At 38.6% G+C, this 15,581-nt stretch overlaps 1 long non-coding RNA gene across 6 annotated transcripts in view; it reads left to right on the top strand.

The window, feature by feature from the left end:
- The window catches only part of LOC109491937, a 245,913-nt gene that overhangs the window by 217,150 nt on the left and 13,182 nt on the right, over positions 1-15,581 (top strand). For 2 of the 6 annotated variants that reach the window (XR_006585740.1, XR_006585751.1), the window contains 2 exons: positions 7,637-7,800; positions 11,031-11,761. The exons of 3 other annotated variants lie outside the window; for them this stretch is intronic. This is a non-coding gene — a long non-coding RNA (uncharacterized LOC109491937). The remainder of the gene's footprint in view (positions 1-7,636; positions 7,801-11,030; positions 11,762-15,581) is intronic. One more of the 6 variants, XR_006585741.1, reaches the window with a different exon arrangement.

The raw sequence follows: 15,581 nt of genomic DNA, 5'->3' as shown, positions 1-15,581 counted from the left end.
GATTGAGATCATACCATGCATATTTTCACATCACAATGCTATGAAACTTGAAGTCTACCGCAAGAAAAAATTTGGAAAGCCCTCAAATACATGGAGGTTAAAGAACATCCTACTAAAGAATAAATGGCTTAACCAAGAAATTAAAGAAGAAATAAAAAAAAAATACATGGAAGCAAATGAAAACGAAAACACGACATCTAAATGCTTTGGGATGCAGCAAAGGCCGTCCTAAGAGGGTAGTGTATTGCAATTCAGGCCTATCTCAAGAAGCAAGAAAGGTCCAAATACACAACCTAAGCTTATACCTGAAGGAGGTAGAAAAGGAATAGCAAATAAAGCCTAAAGCCAGCAAAAGGGAAATAATAAAGATTAGAGCAGAAATAAAGGATATAGAAACAAACAAACAAACAAACAAAAAACCAGTAGAACAGATCAATGAAACTAAGAGCTGGTTCTTTGAACGAATTAACAAAATTGATAAACCCCCTAGCCAGACTTACCAAAAAGAAAAGAGAAAGGACCCAGTTAGATAAAATCATGAATTAAAGAGGAGAGATCATAATACAAACAATCATTAGAGAATACTGTGAAAAATTATATGCCAGCAAACTAGGCAATCTGGGAGAAATGGGAAAATTCTTAGAAACTCGCAAACTACCAAAACCGAAACAGGGAGAAAGTAGAATTTGAACAGACCCATAACCAGCAAAGATATTGAATCAATAATCAAAAATTTCCCAACAAACAAGAGTTTAGATGAGATGACTTCCAAGAGGAATTCTACAAGACATTTGAAGAAGAGTTAATACCTATTATTCTCAAACTGTTCCAAAAAATAGAAATGGAAAGAAAACTTCCAAACTCTTTCTACATAATAGTTTTAATTTACCTTAAAAAAGATGAAGAATTCCAAAACAGCACTTTTTCTTAAAAAAAATGTGTCCAAAAATAAAATTAAATAGCTGACTATTAGTCTGCTTTATATTATTATTTGAATTTTTATAAACATACTTTGGTTCAGAAAGGATATCATGATCTTATTATCATTCATTCTTTATTAATATTTGCATTAGTTCATTTTATATTAATATTATATTAATAGTTTAATATTTATAAACTGTTCCCTTATTTATATAACCTTTTTAAAGTTTTCAATAATCATTTTAGTACATAAAACTAATAACATTAAACATCTTTAACTATAACATTTTACTCATGTGTATGTGTATATGTGTGTATGTATATAATGCAATATACTTAGAATATTTGTACTCCAGCTCTTAGAATTTCCATATATAAAGCATATATAGAGATTTTCTTTCCAGGTTACATCGAAAATGCTTGTGTATATTTTTAGATGAATATTCAGTTATCAACTTGAAATCTGAATTCAACTTGAATCTGAATTCAATAACTTGAATTCAAGTTATTGATATTATCGCTGACTAGATGTGATGGTGATCTGTTCCACCATAAAATAACTGGACATGCATGAGTTCATGGTTGCTAGATGGTGATGAAGTGGGCATTCAGCTCTTTTGCTTGCCAAGGCCGAGGCCAGAGATGAAACCAAATGGCAGATTTTGGATAAACATGGAGGCCAAGGTCCAAGGTGGGTAGATTATGGGTGTATCATTCTTAATAGCTGCATTTGATAACTGTACCAATATTTACTTAACCAATGTCCTGGAAAAAAAATGTCTGAAAAGATATGTCCCAGAATGATAACAGTGCTTATCTCTGGGTGGTAGAATTACAGGTAATTTTTTTCGCATGGTTACCAATATTTCCCACTTTTTTTCTACAATAAACATGAGTTACTTCAGTAATGAAGAAAAAATATAAAAGTTTAAAACTTCTATAACTTAGTATGAATAACAATAAAACACCAAATTTACAAAAACAACATCACATGCATCACATCAAAACAAAGATCCAGAGGTACACTGAGTAATCCCTTTTGGTAAGGCATTGCCAGGGCTTATAAGGGTCAGGAAGTGTTTCCTCAGATATATCCTCAATTCCTCTTGCTGTTAGTTAAGCCCTTTTATCAAAGGAGACAGGGTAGCTGCTAATCCTCATCTAAATCTGCTTCCAGATCAGTATTCTGTTTCCTTCTCTCTGTTTTCTCATTTTTAGGCCAAAACATTCCTTTAGTGTCCATTCACCACACCCCTTTTCTCAATGATTATAGAATTAAGAGTAAAAGAGCAAATTGTTCTTTCAAGGACGTGTTCCTATTCAGTTTTATTGCTTTGAACCTCATTGGGAGAATAACCAAAAAAAAAAAAAAAAAAGTGTTTGTTGGAGATAGGCCTTAAAGCCCCAATTTGTTGAGGAATCCTAGAACCTAGCAAATCAATAGAGCTGGAATGGTTAGTATCCCTTTATCCTGCAAGCTCAAAGATAGAAAAGTCATTTGAGAAAACAAACCATTACAGACACACACATACATACCCTATATACACACATACATTTTCCATATATATTATTTTCCATATTCCCTGCCAGAAAGTGCAGGAAAAGTCATTGCCAAATTGTGTTGGGTCACTTACTGTAAGGAAGCACAGTCTTTTCTTGGAGTAGAAGCAGATAGAGAACGTGGATCTGGGATCTGGCATATCTTCCCAATTAAGGTAGTTAGTATTCATGGTTTGAGCCAGCAGGGCAGGTTCAAATTCTGGCCATGTCTGTATAATTTAAAAACCAAAGCAAAACAAAGTGGAAAAAAGTTCACCATGAAGAGTGACTGACTCCCTGTTTTCCGGTATTGTTCCTAGTTAGTATGGACCTTAGTGCTGAGAATGCAGTTGGGCTGTAGCGAAGTATTGTTGGCATGCTGCTTGATTCAATTTTCTGCAAAGCAGTTTTTGTGATGATCTCTTTTAGACACACACAGCCTTTGAGGAACTTAATAAATGGTGTTTTCTGGGTCTACCTGGAATTTTCCTCATTTTGAAGCCCCTAAACTTCTAAATTCAGATCAGAGTTCAGACAGAGTCTGTCTGACCACTGACATATTGTTATGTTTCTGACCTAACCAGTAAGTGGATAAAATAATGAAGTGAACACCTAGGAGAATAACTAGTTGGATTAGTTACTTACCCCATAGTCATGAAGGCACATTGAATTCTGACAAAAAAGGATATAATGCTTCTGATGGGGTTATGGAATGGTGACAGATTGAAATCAAAGTTATAACTTTACTTGATGCAGGAGAGTAAATAATTCTAATTGGGAGAATCAAAAGCACAAATATTATGCCAAAGAATCTAATGAATTTGCTTGGCATACACATTCAGTGACTTTAGACCAAGATCCTTTCCTTTTTCAAAGTTAGAATTAGAAATCTTTGGGCACAATTTAAAAGAACTCAGAAACCTTCTTTCCAGTTCTTTGGTACATTGTTGTTTTTCTTGATTTACAGAGGAAGTATAGAGTGTATTAATTTAAAGCTGCAATTTAATAGATCTAAGCCAGCTGTTCAGTGTTGGAAAATATTATATCCAAATATTCTCCTTTCCTTTAAGTTTAGAACTGGTACAGAACCATGGAGGAGTGGGAAGGAAGACAGGGCTCATCCAACTCATTGAAATTTGATTACTCTCTTACTCAGGACCTCCCAGCCAAATGAATGCACCAGGTTGTCATTGGCCAATGGATTGGATCCCAAAAGATGGAGTTGTGTGGCCAAGGGCTCTATTCTAAAAGCACGATGGGATTGTGTCCAGGAACTGAGCTTCCACTGCCCCCAAGCTGGCTTTAGGTTGGTTCTGGGGTGACTGTTGTTGTCTAGGACCCTTAGCTTATTAACGTGACTGACGTCACCTCGGTTGAGTAGAGCAAAGTGTGCCTTTGCCAAGAGTGAGGCGGTTGCTATGGGAGGGAGTCTAAGGAGGGGCTCCTGGGCCCAACTTCTGCAGAATCTTCTGAGGGAAAGCTGATTAGAGTTGACATACCATTGTCCTCTAGAAACCTAATAGGACACATATTTTTTCCAGTAAGTAAGACAATTGAAGAATCCATATTTCATAAATGCTCAAAAGGGGATCTCACACATACAAGAAAGTAAACTCATAACTAATAGCCCTTTGGGGGGGAAACTGTATTTTCAATTACCATGCTTACATGGCCTTCCACTTAATCTTGAACACTGTTGTCGGAACTGGGCTAGAAGCCAATTCTCAAAATAGCATAAATGGGAAATATTTAGGCAAGCCTTGTGATATATACTCGGTGTGTTTGGTTATTTTAACATGTTTCCCTTTAGTGCTTTCAGAATATGTGTGATGGATTATAGGGCTTGAGATTATTATAGTAGGTGTCACTTCCCCTTTATGTCATAGCTAGGCTAGAGGTCCCAGGATTCAGAACTTACTATTAGCAAAATTAGGGTACATATGCCTTATTTGGGGACTGTGCTAAAAAATAGCAAAACCTCCAAGTGGAGTAGAATATATAAACATATTTATTTCATCTGTAAAATGGGAAGGGATGATCTCTAAAGTTCTTTGCAGTCTTAACACCGTATGAGTGAAATAAAATTTTCAACCTGTTAATTACAGATTGTCTTTTCAACAGGGACAATAATGGTAGGTACCTTGTGTATCAGCCTCAGCATTGACATGAGGCTTAGATGAGTTAATCTATGAAGATAACCTACATTGGTGCCTGGCACATAGGATGTGCTCAGGAAGTATTAGAGGTGGTGACTGTTTTTACTGGTGTATGTTTTAAGACTTCTTTAAAACCACACCACAGCCTGTGCTCTGCATTCTGTCCCTGTACTTCAGACACAGCCTCATAGAAAGTATGTATTTCTTTCAGTAATGTTGCCGTTGGTCAAATATCTCCAAATTTCATCTCTAAAATGAAGAAATATTGATGATATAATTTATACAACTGAAAGAAGATGTACATGAGATATTTTGTAAACAAAAGAGGGCTATTCAAATACAACAAAAAAAAAATTGGAGGTTGGGTATTGCTAGTATAGATGCTCTCATACTGAAACTTCCCCATATCCCTTTCTTTTAAAATGTAGGTTTTCTTATTAGTCAGATATGGTGAGGGCAACAGATCAGGAGATGATGACCACTGAAAAGATAGTTTGTCACTCACAGTTCCAAGAGGAGGGGGCATGCCATGCCTTAGGGGACCACATGGGAGAGTACCATGGTCATTCAGAAGACAGAAGGAATGAAGAGGAAGCACGGGTAAGAGCCTTTATTGTGTTTTGTTGTGTGAAGGAATGGTCAAGCCTGGGCAAGCAGGCTAGGCATGTTTAAGATTGGCTACTTTGAATAATTTCAGCAGGCTCTGGGATATAGGGATTGTCCTTCATTGCCAGGCAGCTGGCCCTACAGTGATTAGGGCAGGGGGAGAGTGGCTCAGCCTGCAAGAGCCCAGTAAAGGAATTAGTTGGTAGGTATGGACTCTGAATTGGTTTGTTTGTTACATTTGAAAAGCCCTCTTTTGTTTATAAAATATCTCATGTACACCTCAATTGACTTAATTCTATCACAGTTGTCTTTATTTTAGAGACAAAAAATTGGACACACTGGGTGAAAGACATGTTTTCAGAGGAGTTATTTGCTATCTCTGGGAATTATCTAGCCCTGGGAGGGATAGTTTCTCCAGGATAGGCAAGGCCTCTATGATGCCAGATGCAGAACATCAAGAATACAGAAAATAAGAAAATAAAGTTAATGCATCATTTCCTTTTCATTGCATTTTTGGTTTTATCGTCTGTTACCTAGAGAGGGCCAAGGGAGTTTGGATGGGAGTTTGGATGGGAGATTTTTGGCTGGCTGATTTTGAACTTCTTGTGACTTAAAGGAGTGAGTAGGAGAATCTGATGAAACTTCCCTTCTTTAGCCACAAGAGATGTGTACAGGTAAGTCAAGTAAAAAACCATGGCATGGAGTCAGACAGGGAGGCAACCTTCCCTACCTTCTCGCCTGACCTCTTTATATGGCTCAGCCCTATTCAGGTTCAAGAGGAATGAGAAGGTTTGGACCATCTAGGGCACGGTTGGGTCTTGGTTTTCTCAGGATAGGCGGTGAGAGTTGTGGGCCTTTTCCCAGTGGCTTTGCAGCGAGTGTGAAGAAGTGGGAGCCAGAGCAGGATGTGAACAAGACAGGCACATGTGAGGAATCTCTTTGGGCATTCCCAAGAATAACTTGGAGATCCACCTTCTGCTCCTGAACAAGTACATATTTAGGCCAAACTATAGAGGATGGGATTATTTTATTTCAGAACCATTTACTCATTCAATAGTGTAATCAGTATTCATGGAGCTCTTTTTATCAGTTACACACGAAACTTCATCTTATCTTATAGCTACTTCTAGCATTTGCCCTAAATATGTATTGAACAGATTGGCCACCTCCCTCTTTTTCACAGCACCTGGTACCATAGTCTGGACCTGCTGAGAATCAGATGCTAAGAAGGTAGTAGATGTGCAAGGAAAAGGAGGATGCAGGAAAGACAGGAAGAACCTTCAGACTGAATTGCAGGTCTGACACCTGTGGAAGGAGAGAGGGAAGGAAAAAGGCCTGGCTGGGAAGAATATCAGACTACAGCCAAGTTCTAAGAAGCATTCGGTTAGGCTGACGGGGAGACCTTGAGTCCCATGTCTGGCTGGAATGGGCCTACCTTTTATTTCACACCATGCTTAGTCATGGTCCAGAAGTTGCATGGCAGCAGTGTGGTAGATCTCAAGGGGCAGCAGCTGGGGCCATCAGTCAGTTATGCTCCCAGCAGCAGGACATATGAGAGACGCATTTTCATTGCTGCCACCTCTGGGATCAAAATAATTTTGACCGTTTCCCACATTAAATTTTGCTTGAACAGTTGAGGACTTGCTACTACTGGGAATAGTAAATGAACGCTCTCCAGAGTTTGAAGGTGTCCCTGGAAGAGACATCCTGAACAAGGGTAACTTTGAATTAGTAGAGTTCCAGGAGGGCCACTGAGGATGCTGAGCCGTCTGTGCAGTATACAAGGGCAGCTGGTGGAGGAGGCTAAAACCTACCCAGTTTGCTCATTAGACTATGTGCCCTGGGCAGGGTTGCCTTTCCCAGAGAGCTCACTCTTTCTCATTTGCACAAACGTCAGCACTGAGGTGTGGGCTCTAATGTGCTTGTTCAAAGTTCAGTCACATACACCGTAGAGCCTCACTTGCACATCTACTTCATGGAGACCTACAAAAAACTTTTTCAGTCACCCACAAGATCAAAGACCTAGGCCCATCTGTATAGGAGTTGCCAGTGTCTACCCACTTCTTTCCTCAGTACCTCTCCTGGCTGGTAGAAATTTTCCTCTCCCACCCGCCTCCCCCCACCGGACCCCTACCTCAGTGTCCCTCCCCTGCTGGTCCCATCCAGGGCTGTGCTAACCTTTCTGTACCAAGGCATGCACCACCCTGCCAGCTAGTTCTTCACTAGAAAAAAGTTGTACCAAATAGCTTTACCAGAGGGTTAAGGATCAACACCAACACCGTCTAAAAGAATAGTAATAGACAACATTTATCTAATTCTTATTTAATTCACTTTGTGTTGGGTGCTATTCCAGGTGACTTCATTTTATCTTCACAGCAGCAATGAAGGGGTAATATCATCCCTGTTGTTTTCAGGTGGGAAACCAAAGCTCCAGGGATTAAAAAACTCTGCTGGGGTCATATCATTAACGAGTAGCCAAGACAGATTTTGAACCTGAGCATTTTCCCTACAAACTCCTTGCTCTTAACCACTGTGCAATACTGCTTCAGCTACAGAAACTTCTGACACTTCCCCCTTGGTAAGTCTTTAAATAGAGAAAACTTCTGGGAAAGGGAGATTTTGCCCAGTGCTTCTTACATTATGCCACATAAGACAGTGTTTTTCAAAAGAGTTGTTCAAATAATGTTTCCCAACCAACTTAATTGTTCAAGTGCAGTATTTAAAAAAATAAAAATACAAATAAAAAGCAAGCAATCAAAGAAGAAATACCAGAGGACATTACATATACAAAAGGTAAGCATGGTTTCAGAAACCTTTTGTTTCCGTTTCATACATGTACATACACTTGTGTGTTGTATGGCTAATGTAGATGTGTATACATATGTATTTGTATGTGAGTATTGAGTTCTGTAAAACTGCAAAGGCTATGTACTCTTACCATTGGTCAAGGTCAAATGAGTTTGTTTCACACTTGGATGCTGGATTAATCTGCTTCCTCATTTATCTGGCCCTAAAGGAATAGAGAGCTTAGTAGATAGCCACACTGGCCTGAGTTAACCCAGCCCTCTGGTTAGGGCTCCTGCCCAATAGCTGTGCTCCCAGCCAATGTTCTTCCCCCCTCTTTTCCCCACCCCCTCCATGTAGCACACCCTGAAGGCAGTGTAGCAACTTGGGCCAGACTGACTGGGCCTTACCCCTGGGTACCTCCAAATTTACAGGGTACAAAAAATGTGAAATAATTACTTCAAAACAGAGTTTGTAATTTAAATATTAGTGACATTCATATGCTGACAGTCTATGAACAACACTGTCACTGAGACCAATCTGTGAGCAGTATCACAAATTACAAAGTACATTTGAGGAAATGTGAGGGTGACATTCACACTCTTTGTCCTGGGCATCAGAGTTCTTAGGGAGTTATGACTTTATCCACAAGATAGTTGAGACTAAGGCTGCTATGGTCAGTTGTTAAGCAGTAATTATGAGACCTAAGATAGGTTAGTACCTGGTAATTTACCAAATGAAGACATTCTTGTAATCTCTTTGGCATAGACTGATACATATATAACCTTCATAACAAAGTTCTGAGTTAGATTTGATTATTATCCACATTTTGCAAATGCAGAAATTGAAGCTCAGAACTTAAATAACTTGTCCATGGTCATATATCTACTAAGTGCATACAGCAAGTATGATTGCTGTGATAGATTGACTGCGGAAATGGCCCCAGTTCTTCCTCACCTTTATCCACATCCCTTGCAGCCTAACTGTTGCTTTTCCCATAGAGGGGCAACGTCTATTTCTCCTCCCCTTGAATTGAGACTGGCCTTATGACTCTCTTTGGCCAATAAATATGGTAGAAGTGGCTGCACGTGGTAACCAGGCCTCAAGAGGACTTGTGTGCTTCTGCTTTCTCTGTTGAGCCCCTGATTCCACCATGGGAACAAGCCTGGAATAGATAGTCTACTGGAGGATGAGAAGGTAATGGAGCTGAGATGAGTCATCCTAGCTGAGGCCATTCTAGAATGGCCAGCCCCTAGCCAACCCACCAACCTACTGACTGCAGACACATGAGCAAGCCCAGCCAAGATTGGCAAACCCTGGCTCTGATCAACAGAACTAACCAGATAACCCATAAATTAATGAAAAATAGTAAATTATTGTTTTGGGCCACTGAGTTTTAAGGTGATTTGTTATGCAGCATTGTTGTAGCAATAGATAACAGATATAATTGCCTGTCGTTTCTTCTCTTTTCTTTAAATGAAAACTCTGCTTCCCACAACAGAATCGTGTGTGTTCCAAATCATGTCTGTTCACTTTTCAAAATTTTTTGCAGTTAGGGTGATTAGTTCTGGCAGATGTATAGGGAGGTCAACTTTGTGGGAGGGGGAGTAAGGAGGGGAACAGTTTTGAGAAACAGTTTCCTTTCTGAGTAGAAAGAAGCTGTCAATGAGACAGAGGCCTTTTCTTTTCCTCCTATCTGCTTTGGACACTATATCATTAAAAGTAGACACTGAGCAGTAGCAGCCATCTTGTGACCATGAGGCAACAAGCCTAGAACAGCAATCTAACACGTTGGAAAGGATGGAAAACTAAAAAGAACCCAGGTTTCCAACCACATCATTCAGTTGCAGAAACAATCCTGGAACTCCCTCACTTTCTGACTTCTTTACTATTTAAGCTACTTGTGTATTAGTCATTTTAAGTGTCACAGTGCAGGAACCAGAGTCCAAGTATATGCAGTCTAGCTTGTAACCTTATGCTGCACCCATGGAACATCGAGTGTTAATAAGATTAATAGAACTCTGGACTGTAGAGGCCTAATGTGATCATCAACAAGACGTTTTGTTGGTAAATGCTGGAGTACAGTTTGGCTCCTAACCTGGCATGGACTGGAGTGCTTCCTGCAAGGATCCTCACTCTCCTGAATAACAACAGCACCAGTGGGATCAGAAAGATCCCAAAGGTTTTATAAAGATTCAGAAACAGTAGGGTGGAGGCAGGAACCATAAACTCTATCGTCTACCACAAACCCTACCCAATACCCCTGCCCTGCTCTTGTCCCTGGGTCCAATCTTTACTGACAACAAAAATATTTCTAAATTTTTTTTAATTTAAAATTTCTTCTTATTGTCTTGATTCATGAACTTGCCATACTTTGCTATGTTTGTCTTATCAAAGGGTTACACGATCTTTGATCATGTAGATCTACTTAAGAAAAACAGGCTTTCTCTACACAGAAGAGCCCAGATCAGACTTTGCACTGGATTCCATGTTTCTTATTGGTTTTACCATTTCTTCAAAGCTAAGCCCAGGGACATTTCTGACCTGACATGTCTAGCTTTCTGACTATTCCATATCCCCTCAAGTGGTCATGTCCTTTGGTCCAGGCATTCTTCTTGTTTCTCTGAAGTCTAATTTCCATTGACTCTCTCTTGAGAATAGTGGGTCTCTCAGTCTCCACCTTTCCATGTAATATAGCTCTTGATGTGCCTCATACACTCCTGTCTAATCTCCACTCCTTGCCTGGCTCATCCCAGCCAACTTTGTCATTGGCTACCCACAACCCAAATATTTCCAAGAGTGTACTCATTTATTCCTTTTCTTATTACATAGAGGAAAATCTCAGATACATCAATCATAGTTTTTATCTTAAAATATATAATCCCTCCATCTCCTTCCCTTCCATACCCAACAATACACATAAAAACTCCAGCGTGAAAGTTGGAGGTGGAGAAAATGAGAGGACATCCAGATGGATGCACATTTTGAGAAAATGCAAAACATCCTGTATTTATCTTTTATCAGGGCAAAGGACTTAGAGAAAACTGTGATGCTTCCATGATATCAAAGATTTCAAAGATACCAGCATTCAAGATTAAAAACAGAAACACTTCCTTGAGACATTCCACCTGCCTGGCAAACTTTTTTTTTTTCCCTAAGTAAACAAGACCTGCCAGATCCTGGAGAGAAATTTGTACCTTTTGGCTGGAAGACCTTTCAAGGAGCAAGCTTGTGTGGACCTTTTGAAGGAAAGGCTCCTCTTTTGGGTATTACCTGCAAAGTGCTAACTATGCTCTTATGGAAATAGAGATGTCCAATCTAGAGTCATCAGCCTGGAATTCTACCGAAAAAGAAAAAGAGAGAAAGAAACACAAAAACTGCTGACTACTAGCTCTTTAAAGACTGTCCACAATGCTATTGACCTAATTTTGGCGGTGTAATTGCCCTGCCAACCACAGGGCATTTTCCCTTTACTGTAAGGGACTCTGCCATCCAGGGCCATCTGGAGGGCATGAAAAGACCATCCACATGGAAAGTAAGGCTGAAAAACACACCACACCTTGTTCAATACATTATCTACTGATTTTTGTTTCAAAATGGAAAAAGCTTTGTAGACATGACTTCTTCTCAGGGGAAGGCCAGCCTGTTGTCACCCATGAAAACTTGAAGACCTTACATTGGTGAATTCCATGTAGCCTCAGCCTTGAAGATTTAGAAACCCATGATCAGCTCACCCAGTGACCTAGCTTTTGAAGGTATGTTAGTTAAGTTCATATAACTGATATGTAAAACTGGCCACTATTTAATATGCTTACAATAAAAAATAATTATCACAGTCACCAGGATACTCAAGTCTCAGGACTTGCATATTGTCTCCCTGTACAAAGACTTACAATTGAAGGAAGCCAAATTATGTTAAGACTGTCTCCTGGTCGGCCCCAAATCAAATGATTGAACCATTGAATGGAATGCAAAAAAGACCACTCCTCACTCCATTTTAGGGATGATCTTGCCAATGGGACCAGAAAACTCCAAAGCACACTGTCAGAGGTACCTTTTCCCTTGGGCAGTGCTCTCTCTGTTTCTTAGTCTGGTTGATACTTTCTTTAAATATGTTAATATATTTAATCAGATCACATTATCTGGTCTAGCAGGCCTGCATCCACTCTGATCATTAAGATGGCAATGGGTATTTCTGTTCTGATCTATTGTGTGTTGTGATTTCACAATTTAAAATGCTAGGGTTACTTCATTTTCAAGGTTTTAAGGGACACTTTCTTGTCATCAAGTATTGCCAGTGGATCATCCAGCCATCCCTCTGCGTGGAGGTCAACATGTGGGCCTCACTGTCTCCTAGGTGTCACTCCCAGCTCTGTTATTTTGATTTTTGTGGCTCTGTTTTATTCTTGGGTGTTTTCAAATACTGTGTAGCTTCACAGGATGACCAGTGTCCCTGATATTTCAAAGACTGTTAGAGATTCTCTACACCCACATGTGGCTAGAAAACTTAAAGGAACCTGCTCATTGCCACCACTGACATTTCATTTGTGTCTTCACTGCTGCTCAATAATTATTTTATTCAACTCATTGCTTCTCCATAGAATCCTCCTCTGAACAATATTCTTATTTTCCTCCAGTCCTCAAACTAACATCTCTGCCCTTTGTATCTCAATGGAATATTAAAAGTATCTGAACATGAGATTTCATAGCCATTCTAAAATTTTTATCGTCTGTTCCTTTTCTTTTTCTCTCAGAGGAAGAAATATCCTTCCCTCTTTCAAACACTAGTCTCACACTATATATCCCTGATCTTGTATTTTCCTCATTTTCCCCAGACTTTGTTTCATTAATCTTATTTTCTCTGTTGAGTTTTCAATTACTCCTTCTTCATGGGCTCCTGCTCATTCCTTGTCTTATAAATGCAGGTCTTCTCCATCTCAGAAAATGTTTTTATCTTAACTCTCTACTCTCTTGAGTTAGCATCTTTATCTCCCTGCCCTATCAGTTACCTCCAACAGTTTAAAGTGGGTCTAATTGCCTGACTCCATTTCCTCACTGCTTTCTCCTAATCCCTTTTAGTCTGGCTGTCATCCCCATTGATCTACCAAAACTGTTCTCTGGGAGGGAGAAAGGAAAGAAAACGGGGACAGAAGCTTCTTGTTGTGTTTAGAACCAAATCTATTAGAATCATGAATTTAATTTTTAGAAATAAGTTTTTGAGGAGACAAGCAAGACAAAAGGGTCTGCCCTATAGATAGTAGTGAATTAGAGAATGCAGATAGTGACTTCATAGAGTTGGTCACCATCAACACAACACTGATGTGTACATTATAATTTAGGTGAGTAAAATTCCATTTACTACAACAAACATATTCTAGCAAAAATCACTTTTATAATAAACATAAAGTGTCCAAATATAATTTTTACTACAACTATGTAAAGGAAGATTTGCAGTTTTCATAGCTTTGTAGTCAAGGTTTACATTCCATGGGAGATAACTATAAAACTTTTGTGGTTAAAAGCAGAAAATCACAGGAGAGCTTCTTGCCTTTTTCAATAAACAATTCAATTTTATGATGACAAGATACAGAGAATGTATAGATTTAACTTAAACAGGAACTTAGCCCCACCTGGATAATACTTTTATTTTTTGTGTTTTACAGTACCTGGTATGTAAAATTCTCTATCTTCTTTACTTTTACAACCAAAGATGATTTCTAATCCAGAACCTTGAGATCCTTAAAGAACTTTTGTCAACAGTCTTTTTCTATCCAAATTGCTCTTTCTTTATTAGTTCCTACTTGTTATCTTACAATCAAGCTCAGATCTTCAGACTCCTAAAAAGACACACACAAAAAATTCTTATCTCAACCCTGCTCCCCCCTGAGTTAGCATCTTATGCTTGCCTTTCTTTATTCTTGACATATTGAGGGTAAAGACTTGCTGCTTATCTCCACCCCCAAATTTCTTATTAGCCATTGTGATCTATGATGTATGATTCAATGATGATTTTAAATGAGATTGAATCAATGTTTTATAGGGGCTGATAAATTTTAATTTTTATAGAATTAACTTTTTTCAGTACTAAGTATGTATCAAATGCTTTATATATATTATCTTGATTAATAATCATAACTGCACTGAGGTGGGTACCATTTCTTTCATTTAATGGTTGAGGAAAAAGATGTTCAAGAATCTTGCACAACCTGTCAAAGTCACCATCTGGTATCTGTAGAGCTTGGCTTCAGCCTATAACAGCCAGGACTCCTAGATGTGAGCAACAGAAACTAAGCCTGGCTGATTTCAACAGTAAATGAATTGTTCGTCTTGTTAGGTTGTTCATAGAACCCCAGGCAAGTCTACAGACATAGATTTAGGGCAGTGTAGCTCGGAGTGACTCTCATCCAACCAGAAGTGGATGGGTGAGTAAACTTCTGGCATCACTGTAGCTTTTACTGCTGATACTGCCAACACTGCCAAATGGACACTGAATGCCCTCATCGGCACCACTCTCAACACTGTCCCAGGAGCTTAATATTTCTGCAACTCCTGCTGCCACCAGGGAGGATTTCTTGTGGTCCCCTTATATGAGGTAGGTATGTATGACTGCCAGGACCTAGGTCATGGGCCTGTGCAGGACCTAGGTCATGGGCAACAAGGTTTCCTGGGAAAGTAAGTTTCTGGAATTTTCCATGTATAGCAGAAAATAGGTTTTGCCTCATTTCATGTATTATGTGATTCTGTGTGTGTGTGTGTGTGTGTGTGTGTGTGTGTGTTGGGAGGTGGCAGGGGGAGCTCTCAAATAAAGGAAACTAGGTTCATATGTTGTATGGTCAAAAGACAATTACAGATTCCATTACCAGAGCTCAAATGTGTCTGACCCTGGGTCTTTTATTCAGTGAAACATGTTGAAAGTCACAAATTATCTCCTATTTGCCAATTTTAATGTCTTTATCTCTCATCCTTTTTATTAATAGCTATAAAGATTTAACACTATTGAATGTATTTCTTTCTTTCATTTATCCCTTCTTAAAAAGAAATCAGTGTATTATTTTTGTAAAACAAAAACAGTAGAAGGAAGGAAATAATAAAGAAAAGAGCAAATTTAATGGAATAGAAAATAGGCAAAAATAGAGAAAATCCAAAAGTTGTTTTTTTTTTTAAACATATTAATAAAATTAATAAACCCACAGGAAGACTGATCAAGAAAAAGGAGAGAAACATAAATTAGGTGATATCTGTACACACCCTGCAGATGTTAGGAAGATGATAAGGGAAATATTATAAACAATTTTATGGTGATACTTTTGACAACTTGGAACAATGGACATTTTTTTAAAAAGACAACTTTATGAAATTGTCAAAAGTAAAAAATACAAAATGTGAATATTCCTATATTTGTTAAAGAATTAAAATCTATAATTATAAATGTCCCCACAAAGGAAATCCTAGACCCAAGTGGCTTCTTTGTGAATACTACCAAACATTTAAATAAGAAAAAATACAAATATTAAGACCCTTTCAGAGGATAAGAGGGAATACTTTCCCATTCATTTTATGAGGCCAGAAAAACTT

Source organism: Felis catus, chromosome A1, assembly GCF_018350175.1.
Source record: "Felis catus isolate Fca126 chromosome A1, F.catus_Fca126_mat1.0, whole genome shotgun sequence".
NCBI classification, from domain to species: domain Eukaryota; kingdom Metazoa; phylum Chordata; class Mammalia; order Carnivora; family Felidae; genus Felis; species Felis catus.
Note: the sequence above shows the minus strand (reverse complement) of the source record. Positions and strands in the feature narration are given on the sequence as shown.